Source organism: Schistocerca piceifrons, chromosome 5 (assembly GCF_021461385.2).
Source record: "Schistocerca piceifrons isolate TAMUIC-IGC-003096 chromosome 5, iqSchPice1.1, whole genome shotgun sequence".
In the NCBI taxonomy this organism is placed as follows: domain Eukaryota; kingdom Metazoa; phylum Arthropoda; class Insecta; order Orthoptera; family Acrididae; genus Schistocerca; species Schistocerca piceifrons.
Genome location: NC_060142.1, coordinates 102348811 through 102356623, shown reverse-complemented (window position 1 = coordinate 102356623; position 7813 = coordinate 102348811). Strand labels below are relative to the sequence as shown.

The window sequence follows — 7813 nt, the reverse complement described above, 5'->3', positions numbered from 1 at the left end:
AAATTCTAATTTCCTTGACCTGTTCCAGACCTCACGCCAGCCTGCGTGAGCTAAAACGCGTGCCTTTCGGCTTCCTCTTGTATCCCGGTGTTGGCTCTCCTGCCAACCCACAACAAACCTCATATCTCATAATATCCTCATATCTCGTAAATTATGAATAGTGAACACTCTCTGGTCTGTTTCGTCAATCTATCCTTACAAGAGAAACACTCCATTGTCACACTTCATAATAACATTATGAGCAAACAGATATTCATTCCTGCATCATGTAAAGAAAACATCCACAAAAATGCGTACTATGTTGGACGCTGATAACTTGCTTCACACAACTCAATCTTATCTTTAACAACTTCAGATTATTTCTTGAACGGGTAGGAAATCCTTCGTATACCTGTAATTCATCAACACCCATAGTACTTGTAAAACTAACTTCCCATTTAGACAACACAATTATTATGTCAATAATCTTTATATCTCATCAGAACAGGTACTAAAGGTTTCATTTTTATAGCTCATGACTGCTACTGCTGGATGCAGAAAATGATGCAGTTCAAAGCTCTACACTTGTTTCGTCAATCTGTGTTTCACTTCCAAGGTTTTCGTATTAAAAAAAAAAAAGTTTACCAACGCTGCACTTCTTGTTTTTGTGGAAGGTGGGCAGCTTAGCACCACGTTTAGGGCAATCAGTAAGATGTCTCAGATATTTCTTTGATTGAATAATGTTTCGTGTTGTAGCATCGGTATAGTCCGTGTGATGTGACTCACTGTTTACTGCCAGAATTGCAAGTCAGAGTTCTGTAGTCCGTTGCTCCTGTCACGTATTGTTACGAATATGCCGCGGTCGGAATTCAATGAAATGCTGCTTGTTTTTCTTTACGTTTTTGCTAACGGGATAGAATATTTACAAAACGCGAGTAACTTTTCATTTCAATATTTTTCAACCGAGTCAAATTTTGTTACTGTCACGAAATGTCTGTAATCGAAGTTTTCAGTTTGTTAGTATCAGAGTGTACTGCGTAGCCAATGTGACACATTCTTAATCACAGCTCACAAGTCACTAAAATTACTTTCAACATATTTACATTACGACAGTAGAAGAAAGTTCCTTGTATATAAAACAGGGTAGTAGCAAACGACGAGCGTCCCAAGAAAAATAATTAACACCCAGCTCGAGGAGGCATCGTTCGCCTACTGCCATATCTAAAAATGTGTAATTGCCCACCTACCTTTAAAAGTAGTAAATACATGGAATTGATACTGCCACCTCATTTACAGATTATTTTTGTCAAATGTTGTAGCCGAGCGGCTCTAGTCGCTTCTGTCTGGCACCGCGCGACCGCTACGGTTGCAGGCTCCAATCCTGCCTCGGGCATGGATGTGCGTGACGTCCTTAGGTTAGTTAGGTTTAAGTAGTTCTAAGTTCTACGGGACTGATGACCTCAGATGTTAAGTCCCATAGTGCTCAGAGCCATTTGAACCGTTTGTCAAATGCTCAGTATAACAGCACACAGACTGCTCACTGTCTTGTATGTAGTTGAATTTTTGTACAAGAAAATAATCGCCTAAGTCGACTGAATGCAAATATTTGTAATCGTAACTGTTACCTGTAACCTTTCTGTATACACAAAACTTCTTTGCTATGCTGGTAAGGCTGTTCACTGTTTCGACTCTGAGTGAAATTTTGTTCTCGCAAAATATCACATAAATGCAACGGATGCATACAAATACCGAAAGAATCGAAGTATAAATATGAATGAACAAAATTTTTCGACTTGCGTTTTCTTTCTCTGTGGGTAAGCTGTTGTTCTATTATTCTTACACGATCGTATGTATGCCGTTTCAAAGCTTTACATTTCCTCGTTCGTGAAGAACAGGTAAAATGTTATCTGAGTTACTACTTTCATTACTTGAAATAATAGCCATTTGTTCGTGTTCTTTACGGTTTGGCATTGCAAGATGTTACATTTGTTGTCCACCATGAAGTGTAATGATACTAAACATTACACTGTTTTCTTTAGATAGTTGTTCTGTTTTGTCATTGCGAGGATTTGATTCACTATTTGAACTCGTGTTGGCTAATTTTGTGTTAGTATTTACTTTGCGTTTCTGTTGTATCGTATTTAAATTATTTTGTTCAGTTTCAAGGCTTCGTAGCCTCGCCTCTCGCTTCTTAAGAACTGGTTGTAACTCATGTGTAAACTGTAGTCGGATTTGTACAGAAAAGCTCCGCTTTTTTGTCAAGTATCCTGATATCTTTACATATTTCCTCTTGTGATTTTGTGTTTTGTTCTAGTGTTCTGTTCATCTTTAGTAGCACCTATAAGAACGTTGGGTTATTGTTTTCCGAACTCATGTTTACTGGATTTGCAATAACTGAGTACGTATTGTCACATTGGGCCATATTTTGCAGTTTGGGCTACTAGTGATTGAATTCTGAGCAAATTTTTTAAGCAAATGCAACCTTCCCCATTTGGGCGTTGTTTTTGTTTGTAAGTAGGCTGTTTAGGTTTTCTTATTGGTAGCGCCACGTAGCGCTCTGTGTGAAATGAAAATCACTGGCTGTGCTGTGTGCAGTCTGTGGCTAGTTTGCATTGTAGTCTGCCATTGTAGTGTTGGGCAGCGGCAGCTGGATGTGAACAGCGCGTAGCGTTGCGCAGTTGGAGGTGAGCCGCCAGCAGTGGTGGATGTGGGGAGAAAAATGGTGGAGTTTTTAAATTTGTAAGACTGGATGTCATGAACTGCTATGTATATTATGATTTTTCAACACTATTAAGGTAAATACATTGTTTGTTCTCTATTAAAATCTTTCATTTGGTAACTATGCCTATTAGTAGTTAGTGCCTGCAGTAGTTTGAATCTTTTATTTAGCTGGCAGTAGTGGCGCTCGCTGAATTGCAGTAGTTCGAGTAACGAAGATTTTTGGTGAGGTAGGTGGTTTGTGAAAGGTATAGGTTAATGTTAGTCAGGGCCATTCTTTTGTAGGGATTATTGAAAGTCAGATTGCGTTGCGCTAAAAATATTGTGTGTCAGTTTAAGCACAGTCATGTATAATTTTTCTAAGTAAGGGGACGTTTCATATGTCGACCCTTAGCCGAGGATACCTCACTGGAATCTTCTGATATTTTCTTGTAGTTTGTGTAATTAGTGTAGCTTTTGTTTATTTCTAGCGCATAATTATAGAGAGAATTTCCTTTGTAGTTGTAGTTTTTCATTGTCATACACAGTTGTGGCATGCATGTAGATTTGCACCAAGTATTTCGCAGCTGCGCTTGCAATTAACTAGATGTTATTTTCAATGCTATGTTAATGTGTTTCGTTATTTTGCTCTTCAAATTGTGCTTTTCTGTGTTGTCGTGTGAAATATTGTGACAATAATGACGTGTGAAAAACGTAATACTAGGCTTCAAAGTAAACTGAGAAATGACAGTGAAGACGAAAGCAGTGTGTTAGCGCCGCAGAGTAATGAATTAACTAATGTTCAAAGTAGTAATTTGGTAATTGTGCATAGGGAAATGGAGCGGGCTGCAAACAATGGTATAGGCAGTGAAACAATTAGTGAACAAGGAAGCATTATCGATCGATCGGTCGGCAACAGCTCGCCTCAGGAATCCGAAATGACAGAACACAATATTGCAAATACTGTAGACTCAGGTTTTGGGTGCTCACCGTTTTCTCAAATGAGTCAAGACACATTTTCTGCTTGTCAAAACGTGAATGTTGCCTTTGAAAATGCACTGCCAAAAAGCATAGAGAAACACATTCCAGACAATAATACATTATTATTGCAATTAATACAACAAATGGAACAAAATCAGAGACAAACACAGCAAAATCTTCAAAAGTTAGACACAATGGAACAAAATCTTCGGAAGTTAGACACCTCACTTGAACAAACACGTGAAGATTTAACTACTGAGTTACATAACATTGAATCGATATGCCTAAAAGTCTGTAATGACGTAAAAACACAAATTTGTGAGCATTTCCAACCTATATTTTTGCGTCATGAAAATGCATTACAGAATCACGAAGCAGCCATAAAAGAACTGCAAATTATTGTTCATGAAAATCATGAGACCTTGCAAGCCAAAATTGACTTAGTTGCATCTACTGTTTCTGTTACGCAACTTGCAAAAACTCAGGAAAACTTAAATGACACAGTAGACACGATTTCAACACAAATGGACACTCTGAAACTTGGTTCAGAAAAACACACAGAGGAAATAATTTCACTATCGGATAAAGTAGCCGAACTTTCAGATCAGTTCACTAACTTATCTACAAAGGTAGATGATGATCTGAATGACACAAGACCTGTAGCTTAAACTGGCACACAATATTTTTAGCGCAACGCAATCTGACTTTCAATAATCCCTAGAAAGGAATGGCCCTGACTAACATTTATCTATACCTTTCACAAATCACTTACCTCACCAAAAATCTTCCTTACTCGAACTACTGCAGTTCAGCGAGCACCACTACTGCCATCTAAATAAAAGATTCAAACTTCTGAAGGCACTAACTACTAATAGGCATAGTTACCAAATGAAAGATTTTAATAGAGAACAAACAATGTATTTACCTTAATAGTGTTGAAAAATCATAATATACATAGCAGTTCATGACATCCAGTCTTACAAATTTCAAAACACCGCCATTTCTCTCCCCACATCCACCAATGCTGGCGGCTCACCTCCAACTGCGCAACGCTACGCGCTGTTCACATCCAGCTGCCGCTGCCGAACACTACAATGGCAGACAACAATGCAAACTAGCCACAGACTGCACACAGCACAGCCAGTGATTTTCATTTTATACAGAGCGCTACGTGGTGTTACCAATAAGAAAACCTAAACAGCCTACTTACATGTTGATTGCCATGATATTTGGGTAATACAGTTACTCCAAGTGTATTTTTATACACTGAGTTCCATTTAATGTTACTTACAGTTTTTTTTACTGTGGTGTCACCGCCAGACACCACACTTGCTAGGTGGTAGCCTTTAAATCGGCCGCGGTCCGTTAGTATACGTAGGACCCGCGTGCCTCCACTATCAGTGATAGCAGACCGAGCGCCGCCACACAGCAGGTCTAGAGAGACTTCCTAGCACTCGCCCCAATTGCACAGCCGACTTTTCTAGCGATGGTTCACTGCCTACTTACGTTCTCATTTGGAGACACGATAGTTTAGCATAGCCTTCAGCTACGTCACTTGCTACGACCTAGCAAGGCGCCATATTCAGTTACTATTGAGATTGTGAATCATGTACCGTCAAGACTGACGTTCATCATTAATGGATTAAAGTTAAGTATTCCACCAGCTACGTCCGTTTTTCTAAATTGTAATTTCCTTGTTATGTTCCAGACCTCACGCCAGCCTGCGTGAGCTAAAACGCGTGCATTTCGGCCTCCTCTAGTAACACAGTGTTGGCTCTCCCGTCCGCAGCTCGTGGTCGTGCGGTAGCGTTCTCGCTTCCCGCGTCCGGGTTCCCGGGTTCGATTCCCGGCGGGGTCAGGGATTTTCTCTGCCTCCTGATGACTGGGTGTAGTGTGATGTCCTTAGGTTAGTTAGGTTTAATTAGTTCTAGGGGACTGATGACCATAGATGTTAAGTTCCATAGTGCTCAGAGCCATTTGTTGGCTCTCCTGCCAACCACAACATTTACCACATCGTTACCTTGCGAAATGCTGAAATATTGCAACCCCAAAGTTCTAGGACTCTCCAGGTAGCGACTCTAGTACATAGTGCACACATAGTACCGTGGACGGCAGATGCGCGCACGGCAGGGCATGTGTGGACAGAGGGGTAGTGGTGGGGCTGTAGGCAGGCGTTGTTGGGGGAATGCCATGGGCTGATAGGGAAGTACCGTTCTATCATGAGACCTACGCTCACATTTTTTCTAAATATTTAGCGGTGCGCCTTCATGGCCACCCTTGCGTGGTGTTCATTCAACATATCTGTCACCTCGTCTTTGGTTAGTATCTAACAAGAATTCCGCCTAAAATGCAGCGATTCATTTTCGCCTGGTTGTGTTAATAATTTGTATCTTTCAGAGAAGTATCGCGACTGTTAAAATTGGCTTTCTTTGCCAAAACTCAGCAGAGTTTACACAGTCTCGCCTTACTAACATGTTGTGTGGATGGAATTGCGAGATATTTCTGGAACAGTGGTTTATTAAATTTATGAAGTGAGAAACCGAAGAAAAGTAAGGTCAGCATGTTATGAAAATGCACATCCTTGGTACAAAATGAGCGTGTGATAGCTTCACTTATGTTGTTCCAAAACCCATAGCATTTTTCCTTTCACCAGCTTTCGATGACTCTTAAAAATAATAGTCTTTCACCGGAAAGGGCTGCAGTTGGTGGAATAACACGGTAGATAATGTAGTTTTGCGTAATACCCATACGGAAAAATACTCTCGTCTTTGGGTTTTATCACTTGCTAAATTCTCGTTTCGATATCGCAAACCATTTATGAAAGATGAGGATTGTTGTGGATATTTCACTCTGGCTCTATCGCTGGCACGATGCGATCGCAAGTGAGTGCGCTTCGTCAGATCAATTTTCTCGAGACTTGTGACCGATCGAGACCTCCGCACAAGTGAAAAGGAAAATTCATGTTACCTACATTTCATACGCAGCAACGTATTATGTAACATGCACCAAACGCAAAATCATAGCGACTGTTATCTTTCATTGCAAACTTTTTTGGACTTCTCGCGTGTCTTAGTTCCTCGTAATGGTCATAGTTATGACCATTAACGAAATCGTGGGTACACCACAATGAACATGACATTTAAAGCTATAAATAAACCAGAAATGAAATTATTTTATCGAATGTTTCCTCTAAAATCATTTGAGAAAGATTGTAGAGCGTGCGCGTCGATTCTACCATAGCCGACTGGCCGAAAGGTGGCAACGCTTCTCGGCCTCCCCTTCTGAACAAACGAATGAACTCGTCGAGCACTTTGGAATCCTGCGTGACCTATAATGTTCTACTGCTACACAGAGCTAAGTAGCCTATTATAGCACATATTTTTAACTTACAATAACAGCATTGGAATTGGTTTTCCTCTTCTTTCCTGTTGCGATCGTACCTTCAATCAGAAACTGTCGCAACAACACTCAGAACAAAAGCAATAAACCGCAGCACTTATTTTACACTCAAGTGCAAGGAGAACTGAGCTGATTAACAAAACAAAACAACTGGGCTTATGTAAGGGCAACAATGTGCAACAGTTGGTCTTGTATAAGATTGGAGATAGATTCAAGTTCTATCGATATATTGATAATTTAAATCTATTGATAGCCAACGGCCTTGGCGCAATGATAACACCGGTTCCCGTCAGATCACCGAAGTTAAGCGCTGTCGGGCTGTGCTAGCACTTGGATGGGTGACCATGCGGTCTGCCGAGTGCTGTTGGCAAGCGGGGTGAACTCAGCCCTTGTGAGGCAAAGTGAGGAGCTACTTGATTGAGAAGTAGCGGCTCCTGTAGCGAAAAGTGACCTACGGCCGGGAGAGCGGAGTGCCGACCACGTGCTCCTCCATATCCGCTTCCAGTGACGCGTGTGGGATGAGGATGACATGGCGGCCAGTCGGTACCTTTGGGCCTTCATGGCCTGTGCGGGAGGAAGTTTACTTTGTTGATTTTCGACAGATCGTATCCCTTTTTCGTTAAATCAGTGAAAATGAAATTTCAATTTCGTTATACGGCAGTTAAATCGTGTGTGATTTCATTTTGGCGATATGTTGAGTGGGTGAGAGGGTGATGGCCTTCGTACCCTCTAGACTACACCTCTGTCTATGTCCTTG

At 40.9% G+C, this 7813-nt stretch overlaps 1 pseudogene; it reads left to right on the top strand.

Moving 5' to 3' along the window:
* The first annotated feature begins 7308 nt into the window (after positions 1-7308).
* Positions 7309-7426, top strand: LOC124799345 (annotated as a pseudogene).
* The last annotated feature ends 387 nt before the right edge of the window (positions 7427-7813 follow it).